Below are 14,951 nucleotides of genomic sequence, written 5' to 3'. Positions count from 1 at the left end.
CAGGGAGGCTGGCTCAAACTGGAGCAGAGACTGAGCTTGACAAGACTGCTACCGACTCGGGAAGCCCAGGGCCCTAGCAGCCTGCCAGGCAGGTTTCCATCTGAACCCTTTGTGATTTAATTAAAATCACGTCAAAACTCGACTTGTTTTCACAGACAATTTGGCTTTGACAAACCCGTTTTCTGACAAAACTGTTGCATTGGAAAATTTCCATCCAGCTCTAGGCCCAAGTCTCCAGGGCTTCTATTAGAGCTTCTGTCATCAGTAGGAAATTCACTTAACACACATGGTTTGTTCCTTTTTAGTTCAACCATTTAATTAGCTGTCACAAAGAAAGGGTTGGGAGACTGGGTTAAAAGTTCTGAGGCTGGGACTCTGAAACCCAGTAAACAGGAAAATAAATAAAAACCTGATTTTTCCAATGTTACCTTTAAAAACAAATATTCTCATAATATTAAATGCTAATAGATGAGTAGTATCAGAGGGGTAGCCGTGTTAGTCTGGATCTGTAAAAGCAACAAAGAATCCTGTGGCACCTTATAGACTAACAGACGTTTTGCAGCATGAGCTTTCGTGGGTGAATACCCACTTCTTCAGAAGAAGTGGGTATTCACCCACGAAAGCTCATGCTGCAAAACGTCTGTTAGTCTATAAGGTGCCACAGGATTCTTTGTTACTTTTAATAGATGAGTATGCACCTGAGATTAAAATTTGCAAAAATATATAAATTTAGTAGCAAAATATGTAGTTTACATACTAAAGCTCCAAGTCCCTGGCCTAAGTAAATTTTTAGAAACCTAACTGGTATATTATGGATCACATATATAAAATACTATGGTAATATGAATATTGTCACACAGACTAGCTTGTTTTTGTTCCAGTCTGAATGATAATTTTAATTAAACACAGACCACCAAAAAAGCAGCTGGTTCATTCTGGTCTCACAATGGTAGCTATTTATACTAGTAATTCTAGACACTTCTGAAGACTTACACTAGTAAAAGTCAAATCAGAATCAGGCAGTCCATGAAAAATCAGTGTGTGCTAAACCGTATAATGCTGCCTTACAAAATGTCAACTTCCCCTGCAAACGTCAGACTAATAGAAATTTAAAGACAAATGGAATGTCTATGCTGCAGCCAGGAGGTGTAAACATACCTCAGCGCGATGGATCAAAGCTAGCTCAAGTATGGACTCTCATGCAGCCACAGCTTTACTGCTACTTGTGCTAGCACTGTAGATATACCCAAAGGATCATGTAACAGCTACAGACGCAACAAACTGAAGGGTGTGGATTAAGCTGACTGGGACCTTAGTTTGTGGTCACCAAAGGCCTCAATGGATTCCCACTATTACATCTCAAGGTGACTGTTAGCGTTCATAGAATCTCTACAAATCACAGTCACGGATGCATACTCAAATGGGCCCCTCTCCCCCCTGCTCACACACTTAGATAGACCTGGGATTGCAGGAATTCCATCACGCTATATACTTGGGGCCACTTACTGATGGCAGAATCTTTGCTTTAAAACTGGTCTGCAGAAAACTCATTCAGCTACATCTTAGGTTTTTAGACATTCTCTACAGTCTCATCTGTGGCAGACTTCAGTGATTATGATCAAGAAAGGGCTTCTTCATCCCAGTCTTTTAACAACAGATTCTCCTTATTGGGCAATAGATGCATCCCATGTTTTCCAGTCATTAGGGGCCTGATTCAATGCAGTCAACATGCTGGCCAGAGTAGAACTTCCTGACTCCTCCTATTAATACTGAGATCAGAACACAAAGAATTTAAACAAACCATCCTCTTGACTAGAGTCCTGAAGTGTCCTAGTGGAGGCTGATGAAAAAAAAAAGTTTCTTCTCCCAACTTTACAAAAGCCCAGGCTTTACCTATGTTTCCTAATCAGTTTATAAATCAATTGGCTAAATTAATTGTGTAAAAAAAATACCAAAGCATAAACAGAAAGGACACTACGCTCAAGATTGTACTTCAACTCACATTCCTTTTCAGGTCAACTATAAATTTCTTGGCTGGTATGAGCCAAAAATGCAGCTTCAGTAAGTGGGCAGAAGCAACTACCCTGCCAATGCCATGATTATGATTATAACCAAGAAGTTATAAGCAGACTGAAGTGGCTCATCCTCTACACAGGTTCTGTGCCTCCATTGCCACAATACTGAGGAACCTTGTTCACTCATCCAATCAAAAACCTAACAAAACATGCACCAAAAGTGCCAGTCATCACTACATTCATAAGTTTGTGTGATAGCATCACATCTTAGTCTGTAAACTCTCCTGGAGAGACTCACTGACTTTGTTTGTCTAGTACCTATAACAATGGGTTTCCTATAGTGAAAGTGTTAGTAGTTAACGTGCAGGCGTCACGGTGCCGCAAGTTTGTCTGTAGACCAGCTCAATTCCATCCAGCACTTGCCTAGTAGATGATGCTATCTGACCTAGTTTTAAGACAGACACCCTACATTTAGATAATATGTAAAGCTTGTGTTAATGAGGAATTTTCCATCACTGTTTTTCAACGGAAAATGCTATTTCTACAAAATCAAAAATTTTCCACAGGAAAATCTCAATGAAATATTTTATTTTAGGTTGGGTTAACCAAAAATCAAACAAACAATCTGGTTATGTCAAACCAAAATTAATTATTTCAGGTCCACTCTCTGCATTAATTTGTGTCTGCCTGTAATACTCTGATGCCTCCTGGGAGCTGTAGTTTGAGTCCCTCATGTCTCCATTCTCCTCTATGGACTGAGTTCCCCAGGCCAGATTACATCCTTCATAATGCACCCCAGTCTCCCCTCTGCTTGAACTGATTCAGTGCCTCACGGGAGATTCAGCCCAGCCGGAGACCCCAGCCCACAGAGGAGAGTGAGGTACAAGGCACAAGCTCCCATGAAGTACTGTGGCAGCTCAAGTAGACACAGTTTAATTTTAGACTTAAGCCAAAAGAAAATTTCCATGTATCCAAACTGAAATTCTTCTAGATTTTTCATTCAGCAAAACATTTGGTATTTCTACTTCGTGTTGTGATTTGAGACAGACACACTGAGATATTCCAATTTCCTGATGTTTGACCAGCTACACTGTGAAAAAACACTGGCAAAACAGATTGCGGACAATGCTCCGTTGTCTCAGCTGCACTGGATTCACAGGGCAATCTGCAGTAAAACTTGTCCTGCCGTGGTATTTAGCTGGGTCTTCTTTATACAAGCGAAGTCAGAAGCTTTATCAGATCATGAATGGATGGATGGATGGAGTTTTTTATCCAAATATCTTGCATTAAACATGAACCAAAGACTTGCTCTCAGTGAATACAATCCTACTGAGATATCAGATACAAGCAGCAGGTCCAAAGTGACATCTTTCACTAGGTTTCCATTTGACATCGTTTTCCCTGCCTGACTTCCATTGCCCATAGCCACAAGAGTCAAGGACCTCAATCTCTCACAACTAACAGCCATCTTAGCTTTCATAGCTCCAGCACAAGCATCCATTTTTCTACATTCTTGACAATCCTAAACAGTTACATTGCTATGCTGGCCACCTGAAAAAGCACTTCTCAGCCAAGCCACAAAGTGTGTCCCCAGCACTAGTTCATTCTCCTTAACCCCAAAGAATCCATAGCAGATCCCCCTACTTCCCACCCTCAGTCAAAAATGGACCTCTCACACTTTGGGATTCTTCATCAACCACCTGCATAAGTGCCACCACCTAGCTAAGAGCTACATCCCCCAAGATGCTCTTAGCCTCTAAGGCAGAGGGACCTCACCTACTGCTAAGGTCAAGGGGAAAAACTGTGCCCTACCACAACAGCACATAAGAACAGCCATACTGGGTCAGACCAAAAGTCCATATAGCTGACTATCCTGTCTTCCGACAGTGGCCAATGCCAGGTGAGCCAAAGAGAATGAACAGAACAGGCAATCATCAAGTGATCCATCCCGTCGCCCATTCCCAGCTTCTGGCAAACAGAGGCGAGGGACACCATCCCTGTCAATCTTGGCTAATAGCCATTGATGGACATATCCTCCATGAATGTATCTAGTTATTTTTTGAACCCTGTTGTAGTCTTGGCCTTCACAACATCCTCTGGCAGAGAGTTTCAAAGACTGACTGTGTTGTGTGAAGAAATACTTCCTTTTGTTTGTTTTAAACCTGCTGCCTATTAATTTCATTTGGTGACCCCTACCTTCTTGTGTTATGAGAAGTAGTAAATAAACTTCCCTATTTACTTTTTCCACACCAGTTAAGATTTTGTAGACCTCTATCATATCCCCCCTTAGTCGTCTCTTTTCCCAGTCTTATTAATATCTCCTCCTTAATGGTTCCCAACATTGTTTGATTTTTTGACTGCTGCTGCACGTTGAGTGGATGTTTTCAGAGAATCATCCACAATGATGCCAAGATCTCTTTCTTGAGTGGTAACAGCTAATTTAGACCCATCATTTTATATGTATAGTTGGGATTATGTTTTCCAGTGTGCATTACTTTGCATTTATCAACACTGAATTTCATCTGCCATTTTGTTGTCCAGTCACCCAGTTTTGTAGCTCAGGCTCTTAACCACACAGGCTAATATGCTTTCTGTATGGTCTAGGACCAGCCCGTGTCTAGAATAATGGCAATGATCTACACAGTGCTGGTAACGCTTTTGATGCCTGCGGGACACAATAGTTGATATTTAGAACAGGGTCACCTCTGCTTCAGTTAAATTAACTGACTTTAATTCCATCTTTAAACATCAGCAACTGGTTACTCCAAGCACAGAAGGGGAAACACCGTCCCTCTGGAAAGCTTGACAATTCTGAACTGAGGCAGCAGCAGCAAGAGTATCAAATGGATTTAGAATCAGGTTCAACATTTTAAACAGTGATGAAAAGATCAAGTAGAAAAGTGAGGACAAGGATGGGTGAAAGAGGATAAGGGAAGAGGGAATCATCCAGGAATGAACGTACATCCCATCCAGGCAAAGGGACATACATCTCTCAGTGCAGTCAGAGAAACAGCTACAAGGAAACTCACTCAGCTTTGCTTAAAGAGGATTACAGAAAAGCATATTGCAGATGATTAATGGCCTCACAGAGAAGGAAGGGGCTCAAGCCCTGTAAAGGGTTAATGGATGAGTTCCCTAGTATGACTGGCAGTAACCATTTGCTGGATGTATTTTTTACATTTCTAATAGTTTGTTCAGTAAGTGAGCAGCTCCATTATTTCCTTCTGTTCCTGTCAGAAGGGAAGATGGATATAAAGATAAGAGGTTTATGATTAACAGGAATGTTTTCTATAGTTTCAAAACAAATTTAGCTCTGTTCCTCTATGGCACCTTTAAAAAACAAAGGCCTGTTTTGAGGTTGGTTAAGGTTCCATAAAACTTCCAGTAAAACTTAGCTGCAGATTATTGTTTTTGACTTCATCTTCCATGTGCTTCTTTAAGTAGTCTGTCAAAAGCACCTGATGTGGAACAGTGGATTATGGGGTTCCTACAGAGCTCCTATGATTTTCTCTTCATCTTATGTACTTCCTGGCAATATTCAATCTCCTGCTTACCATCCACATTTTCTGCCCCCCATGACATGCTCATCATGTTCGCAATGACATCAGTGGGAACCTCATCTGTGCATCCAAGGGCAGAATTTGGTCTTTGGAGAGTCTGGCCTCATGTGCTTATATCACGGTTGGAGGTAGTTAATGGACAGACATTAGGTTTAATATTCAATACACACAACTAAATGAGAGCAGACTCAGCAGATAATTTCAGTTCCACCAGGAGTCATCTAAGTGTTCGGGCCTACACCCAGAGCCCCATAGCTTCCCTAGGATCCTACTGATTTTGAAGGGTGAACATCTTTGCATGCTTGCTAAGAACAGAAACAGTAGTTGCTGATATGGCTGTCAGAGTCGAGAATCAGTCCACAGTCTGAAGGCAGAATAATTCACTTTCTAAAGAGGGATTATTTAGCTTGGAAAGGGGAAGAGTAAACTTAAATGAAGGGAGACAAGATTTATGAAGTGCACAGTATTAACTGGTCAGTCATTCCCCTTTACTCTGCCTCACAGGATGAGAAAGGGAGCACTCCAAACAATTCTTTACAAGTTGCTGGTAGTCCTATGTGCATTTAAGCTCAATACCCTGCTCAATTCAAAGTAGCATCAAGTATTGAATTAGGGTGACCAGACAGCAAATGTGAAAAATTGGGATGGGGTGTGTGTGTGTGGGGGGGGTGTGTGTAATAGGAGCCTATATAAGAAAAAGACCCAAAAATCGGGACATCTGGTCACCCTATTGAGAGGCAGTACTTGGCACCTTCAGGCCCTTAGTGACCATATTGCATATCTGCATATTGCAAAAGGGAAGGCATTACATGAGGGTCTAGTTCAGGTGAATGAAGAAGGAGAAGGTGGTTAGGTCAAATTGACTCCTATGATATTAGTGATAAGGAACGTGCTAGACCTGAATCCTGACTGGGTTTTGCAGCTTTTCTGCTTAGCGCTTGTTGCTCTGTAAATTGATGAATAGCCCATGTCAAGGGTTCTCAATTTATTTCACGTATTGACCATTAACCACTCCCAATTAATCTTCAAAAGCTCACAGGAATACTTTATGTCTATGCCCACTGCAAATATTCCTGCAGCTCCTCCTCCTGATTGCAATGTTTAATGGGCCATTCTTGGCTTCTGAGGAGGACCTGCTTAGAGGTGTCTGAGCAAAACCACTTAAGCAGAATACCTCAGACTGAGAACTGAATACAAGAATCTGATGACCTACTAAATCGTTCCAGATGTCTCCACTGAGGCTACAACGAACATATGGTCAACTAACAGCCTTTATTTTATTTCCTGTATTATTAAGTGATCAGTCTGATTGGGTCTTGAAATACTAAGGACCAATTTGTAATTACATAGCCTACTCTAGGAACAGCACTGAATTACACAAAAAGTTCACTAATGGAAGAAATCAATGTTCCATGCAGCTTTTGAAACACAAACTGCTCAGCTGTGCTGGATGACATTGTCCATGAATGGGCAGCAAAATCCCTCTCTGGGCTTATTGAACTCCCAAAATGGATAATTTAGTAAAGCGAAAAGCTAGAGTGCAATGGTAGTCAATGTGAAAAACTAAAGCAATATTTAACATTGCAACATCAAGTCAAAGAAAATTTCCATAATAAAATAATTTGCATTTACACATCCTCTTTCACACTGAGTTTTCAAAGCTTCTGATAAATGATAAATTAACCACACTGTCGAGGTAGGCATGTAGACTACCTGTTGTGCAGATGGGTAAACAAAGGAACAGAAGACTTGTCCAAAGTCGCACAGCAAGTAAGTGACACAGGCAGGGATAGAACTCAAGAGTCCTGCTTACCTGTCCAATTTTCAATACTAGTCTGTACTCTTGCCTCCATGGAAAATATGTAACTCCTTCTAAAGAAATACAGGTAATATGCAAGCAATACTTACACTTTTACTTTTCTAAAGGATTGCTTCAGTTCTTAGACTTTCCCACCTTACTAGGGTCACTTAGTAGGCACATGGCATCAGTTCAGCTGCATTAGTCTTATCTCATAACCCCACCACTTTGAACTTTCTCCCTTCTTATTAGGGAAACTATATTAAGAGGGGTTTAACTTTAAAGCCCCTAATGTAGAACAATTCAATTTAAAAAAAGGCTCATCCCTCTCTGCTGGCTGTCATACAAGCAGAGATAGGATGGGGCTAACTGGTCTGCTAGGGTCTGTCCCACTTTGGTAAAAATCTCTGTATGGGGGCAGGGGGACTTTGTTAGAGAGGGAAAGTGACAACAGCCAGAAATGTGGCTGGAGTTTGTGTCAGTGATAGCAACCAGAAATTTAGTATTGCGTTAGATTGGCCAGAAGCCACTTTTCTCAGAAACTGAGTTGTCCATTTCAGAACAGATGGAGCCTAGATTAGTTCGCTGCCCTAAATCCAACACTACCTTCCCAGTCCTTGCTGAGCAAAGGGCAAAAGGTAAATGTGTTCCTAAAACAGAAATACCAGACCCAAAATGCCTCTGAACTTTGGGGAAGTTCAGATCCATATCTAAACTGCATGACTGGAACTGCTCTCTAGAATGTGCCAATCTGGTTCTGAGGAAGAGCAGTTTCAGATCCATATTAGCAAACGTGCTTTAAAAACATCTGTTCTGTTACAATGAACTGTGCATGGAGGAAAATAGAAGTTAAAACCAAACCGCTCTATAAAAAGAGCTGAACCAGAGTAGAGTCAGATCTTGGGGATGTGTGGAAAAGAGAAAAGGAGGAGTTCAGGTTCAGATTGAATTTTGAAACCAAAACTTTGAAAAGTCTGTTTTTTCACTATTTGGGCTCACTGCTACCAAAAAATAAAGGAATATACACATTCCTTCAGTTTTAATAATCTTAGTTGTCTACCTTCTTAACCCGCTCTAATAATTAAGCATTTCTATTTATAATCGCACCACTGACAAACAAGACTATACAGAGCATTGTATTAACATGTAAAATCCTACTCCTTGAAATATAAACACAAAATCAAGTCATCCTCACAAATGCACAGAATCAGGTCACTCTGACAAATCCTTGGTCATGAGAAACTTTCCAGCTCCTGCTGTTTCAATGCTTCCTTTACTCAAAGACTGAGAAAATAGCTCTTTGTGTGTCTCTCTCCTCTGTCCAATCACAGCTTATCTATTTTTCCTTTCATAAAAATGTTATGAGAGCTTGCTTGAGAGTTTTGTTCAAAGTTGCACTGTATCAGAAGCACAGTTAAGGATCTCTACAATATAGGATTGCTTTCATGATGATTTTTATGGCAATCTAAGACAAATGGACCTATACTAGGAGAAGGCTTTTTTGGGGGGATGGGGGTGGGTGGGAGGGAATGGATATATTTCTAACTAAACAGAACTAACTTTTGTACTTCTAGGTTGACAGTCTTAGAGCTTATTGACATTTCTCTACAGATGCAGCACAGGACAGTGATACTACAAGTTCCTTCTTCTTACATGGTTCAATTAGGGTTGCCACATTCCTAATTGCTGGTAACTGGACCCCTGAGGCCCCGCCCCTGCTCCGCCTCTTCCGCCTCGGCCCTGCCCCTGTAGCTCACTGGATTTGTCTCAAGGAGCTTGCCTGCAGCTAGGTGGCGGCCCTGGCTGAGCAAGGGCTGATGCAGGTTAATGACCTGGTGCCTCCTCCCATCTCATGGTGACTGGACTTTTGGTTCAGGTACCATTTAGGGTTGCTAGGTCCCCTTTTCAACCAGACTTTTCAGTTGAAACCAGGCACCTAGCAACTCTAACTGGCACATGGACAGAGACACCAAAAACCGGACTGTCTGGGTAAAACCCAGATAGGTGGCAACCCTAGGTTCAACTGTGTTTTGAAGGAACCCACCTCTGTGGGTGAGAGAATAGTTTAGTCTCTAGGCTGAGTCACTCATTGGTTCTCCTGAGCACCAACAAGGAGCCAGCTGTGCTGGCAGCCTGTGGAGTAGGTATCATTCCAGTTTAGAGTGGAGCAAGACCAATCTATTTTATATAGGCCAAAAAAAGGCAAAAATAAATGCCAGTCACTATCAACGTAGGTTGAATTCATGCCATTTGGTCTAGAGGTATTATAAAAATCCCTTAAAGCATCCAATTATCACCAATACAAAAATATCTGAAGCTCTTCCCAGACTCCACACACTGGAATTCTGAACATGAGGCAAGAGACTGAATCCTTGTTCTGGTATAACTCCCACTGGCCTTGGAGTTTTGTCTGGTAAGAACTGTGCAGGGACTTCAGGTGTAGGGGCAACGTATCTTAGGCTAAATATGAACTATTACAGTTCCATGTTCTAGCTCATGCAGAATTTTCTAACGCATGTGAGAACATGTGCCTTATGCGCCTTCTGTTGTAAGGTGTTTTAGCTTCCACATTGCAATAAAGGACAAACTCCTGATAAAAGGTATCTGTTAAATAGGTAAGTGACTGCTAAGATTCCAGAGTTCAAAGGGTCTCTGTGCTGTATTTCCTACCTTTGTTAACCTTGGTTCAGTGCCACCAGTGTTCGGTTTAGGTGCCCTAGCATAGATGGGCTGCTGTTCTGAACACCTGCTAAGAACAGCGGCAGCTGCCGCCAGTGGGCTGCATACTGTAGGGCTCCCGAGGCTGACGGAGCTGAATCGCTGCTTGGAATGCTGTGAAATGTATCCAGAGTGTCCCTTGTGTGGACAGCACCATAAAGCTCAAACTCAGTGGTAAAGATAAATGAAAGCTCTGTAAAATGTCTCGTTCATTTCAGAAGTCTGAAGATATCTATAGGAAACATTTAAGGAAAGCTAACAGTTCCAGAGCCTGACCCTGCTTCACAAGATGTTAACAGCTCGTATGATCTTTGCCTCATAAAAGAGAGGTTGTTTTTTCGTTTTAAATAACATATGGTCATGATTATAAATGCCTCCTGTTCATCAGTATAGGCTTGGGAAGTTTTTCCATCACTTACATTTTTCTTGCTTTTACTCTAAATTATTTTGACTGCTAATTTGAAAATCTTAAACTTAGATTTCTGAACCTACCAATTTAAAGGAACATGCTGCTTATTATAATACTGGCATCTTTCCATGATAAGGACTGTCACAAAAATGTTTTTGGAGCTACAAATACATCTATTTTGCTTCTTTTTCAGAACAGTCTTTTGTTGACTGATGGGTTTCTTTAAAAAACTATTTCTACAGATCCATGGAAGACTTCAGTCAGCAGCACTGAATTCAGTACTAAGAGCCACACAAGAACAAATATAGCACAGACAGTTTCAATGTAACCTTCCCTCACACTGTCACACTAACATGACTCAGTCCTTTTCTGGAAGCACCACTTCTGGACCGGTATGCCTACCCAATCATGTTTCTCTGTGCTGAGATTGCCACTCAGGGTACCAGTTGTGGTGGTGGACACCTATCCACTGGAAACTGGCCTGAGGCCACTAGTTCATTTCCATAGGCCGTCAATCCACCATTAGATGGCAAGGACTTTTGGTCACCACTGACCAATACTAGATTTTAAACAGGAGCCCCAGAGATGAAAAGCAGTGTTCTCATAGAGCCTTGCTTGATTTGAACATTGCCTACATGGATAAAGACACACAGGTATTTGTAATAGAAAGATGGTGGCATTAAAAGCTTGTTGAAAAATAATTATTGTAGGGGTACTGAATGCTTCAGGGGATTAACAATAGCATATGGTGCCTTTCACCTCCTGATTACTGGCTCAAATCCATCTAGAGCAGCAGGACTGAAAGTCTTTGCCATCTGGTGATTTACTAGTTTATACTAAACGAACTAGTGGTCCCAGCCCAGTTTACTGTGAACATCTGTTCACATCACAAAAAATACCCCAAATCATCATAATTGGAAATCCTGTTGGTACTGTCAGTAGAGAGTTCAAGGACCAAATGGGCCCCAGAGGCTGAAATCCTGCTGCCTCCTCCCACCCCCAAACTCTCTAGGTAAAAAATGAGAAAAACTGAACTTGCAAACTACTAATCACGCTGTAACCCCTGTCAGCACTGAAAACTACAGTAAGACCTTTATGTTGCCTCAGTCTCTTTTCATTAGTGACAGGATTTTACCTTAAAGTTCTTCTAATCTAGAAGATTTCACAATTGTCATCTTTTAGACTGGTTGTCAAGAAACCCTAAAGTGGTTAAGTGCCCGAATCCCACTGAATTGCACTTTGCATATCAGTTAAAAGTTTTACATGCAACAATACTGTTTAAATTTGGTTTCAGTGGTTCATTTTAAAAAAAAACTTACTCTTCCAGGGAATAAATAAACTAATTTATTCAAAAAATGTAATTTTTTTAGGTTTTAGTTCAAATACAGCTGTGTGAATAACTGATTTTCTGGGTTTACCGGTAGTTCAGAATTATTTTTTTTAAAAAGTGTGTTTGATCAAACAAAGTTTCAGTCAACCCAAAATGAAAGGTCTCATTTAGACTGAGATTTTTTTAAATTTTGGTTAAAAATAAAATTGAAGAAAACTTTAAAATGAAAAAAGTCACTTCACATTGAAATATTGAAATGTTTTTAAAATGTTGGAACAAAATGCTTGCACTTGTCAGATTTTGGGGTTTTTTTGGACAACACTAACAGGCTGGTGAAACTGACATGAATAGGCAAAACATTTTGGCATTGCCAAATCGGCATTTTTTGCCCTACAAAGTTTTGGCCAAAAACTGTGTGCAGCTCATCTCACAAGTTGCTACACCTGCCCACTAATCGCTAGTTTAAAAAAAAATGCTGAAGAAAAATTTATGGCTGATGTTAAAATAGCCTGACGTACCCTTCATATCTAGCTGGCCTGACAACAGAATTCCAGCGTGCGTGTGCGTGTTCCTCCCTCAGTTAGGTTGGCACATTGAGTAAGAGGAGATTTTGGACCACTCCACTCACTTGCTAGATAACTTGTTTGGTCTCTTTAAAATTATATATTTGTTTGTGTCTTTTGCAAGCCTATTGGTTGAAAAGCTGTAGGTGTTCTTGTTTCACCACACCCACCCACACTTTGAAGAGAGACCGATAAAAGTTTGACAATGTATTCCAGAGTCTAAAAAGTCTCACTGTCCATTTGTGCCTCCATTGGCTCCTTGGTCAGTATCACTAACATGGGTATGAATAAGGAGATGCTAGATAATACCAAGATAGATTTGTTTAAGTAAAATCTTTCCAGAAGTATTATGTTATGGATCCCAGTTCCTGTTGTCATAGACCAACCACACTGCTTCCCCAGACTAATCATTTTGGTTTCCTACAAACAGCGTCTAATGTAATCCCAGTAGATATCCTTCATATTCTTTGTGTGCATGTACTGGACTTTTCCAGCTCCCACTGAAAAGTCATCCAGCACCAAACATACACCAGGTGCAGCATTCCTTCAGTTAATAACCGTTAAACACCCTGGGTCATTTTCATCCCTGGTGTAATTCCATTAATTTCAGTGAAGAACGGCTCATGAGATTTCAGCAGATCAAAACTGACTTTTAACCATTGTTCCGATTTGGCCTCAACCTTAAACCCCAACATTTAGTCTAAGCTTAATATGCATCCAGATCTGAACACCAATTCCTCCGCTTGTTTCTAATTCCTGTACACTCCTGATATTACAGCATTTGAACTACAAAGAAAGTATTCAGTGAATTCTGATTTATCATTTCAAAAGGAGTTACGCATCACAGAAAGTACAATGCAGAACCAATACCACTTAAGTGTTCCTAATGGACAGCAGCACAAAGGTTCAGCTGCCATCATGTCTGTCTGTTAGAAAAGATTAACACATTTTAAGGTTTGCTTGGCACTTATCCATCTTTAAGATCTTAATCTCCAATCTTTGTCCTTGAGAGCCTACTGTACATTTGCTTTACAAACAGCAAGACCCCCTCCTTCACATTCAGATTCCCACTTTGTAATGCATGTTGAAAGGAATGGGTCCTCTCCATTCACTCATTACATGGCTCTACTCTTTTATCACATTCCTAAGTGAAAGGGAAAAACAAATTCTTAATCATCAGAGAGGAGGATTAAAAAAAAAAAAAAGCTGGTCTGGCTGAAGCAATAATGGACTCCTGAAAACAGATAAACGATCAGATTCTCCTTTCATGGTTACACCAATGTAACACCATGGGCTTGCACTGGTGTAACCAAGGATATGTCTTCACTGCAGAGTTCATCTGGACTCTTATTCGGGTTCTCTTAACCCCTCTCCCATCCACGCACAATTCAGTGGTTCTTTCACTACAGATTGGCTGACTGGTCTAGAGCTGTAGACTAAAGCCCAAATGAGGCTTTTACTTGGGTTGGTGTCCCACCCACTGTGCAGTGAGGGCGCAGCTAAAACAACTCAACTGCTGATAGCTGTTCAAAGCCTTCCCACAACTCCCCTGCATGCCAAGGACGACAGAAATTCTCTCTCAAGTCACTGGGAATGAATCAGAGTGGCTCAGTTTACCGCAGCACAAAGAACAATGGGATACGTCTCCTGAAGCCATAACACATGGGGGAGTGCGGCTGTGTCCACACTGCAGTCGGAAGCACGCCTCCCAGCCTGGGTCGGCAGATTCACGTTAGCTGGACTCAAGCTAAACACCTTGAAAATAACAGTGTGGACATTGCGGCTCTGGTGGAGACTTGGATTAACCTCCTGAGTTTAGACTCAGTTGGGCCCTCAAGAGCCCGTGGGATCCTCCAAGCTGCAACATCCCCACTGCTATTTTTAAAGCCCTAGCCTGAGCCCAGCTAGTGTGAATTTACCCACGCAGGTGGGGAGGCTCGCTCCCAACTGCACTGTAGACATACCCAGTGAGGACACTTTGCAAAGTTCTACCAGAGTTGTGTGGCTGGATGCTCCCACCCAGGCTCCAATCACCCAAGTTAACTCTGCAGTGTAGATATCCCCTAAGAGACGCAGAGAAATTGACCCTATGTACCTCATAACAGAACGGAAAAACAAGTTGTATTTTATAAAAGCATGACAGTGTTTAGAATAGCTTTTCCTATAGTGAAAGCTTTAATTAAGGTTACACTCAGACTTCCATTATAACCCCCTTATAAAATACTCATAATTAGGAGACAAATAAAAGTTACGTATATAAAAGCCAGGTGAATAATCGGTTATTTACATCCACTTCTTGTTGTCATCATACTTGCTTACTGGTGGTGGTGGGTGTAAAATAATTTCTGTAAGAAGTTCTTAGTCTGTGGCTTCCCTAGAAGAAATTCTGCTACCCTGATTCACATTATTTTTGGACTGAGGTACTCCCCAGTCATACTGATTTCTATGGGACTAGTAATGGACTAAAATACTCCTCAGCATGAGTAAGGGTGGAGGAGTCTGGCCTTCCACATGCAGTTCACTGAAAGTGTCCAATGTTTGTCCACAACACTTGGGAT

This window comes from Mauremys mutica, chromosome 1, assembly GCF_020497125.1.
Source record: "Mauremys mutica isolate MM-2020 ecotype Southern chromosome 1, ASM2049712v1, whole genome shotgun sequence".
Classification (NCBI taxonomy): Eukaryota; Metazoa; Chordata; order Testudines; family Geoemydidae; genus Mauremys; species Mauremys mutica.
The sequence above is the reverse complement of the archived record's forward strand: the minus strand, read 5'-3'. Positions refer to the sequence as shown.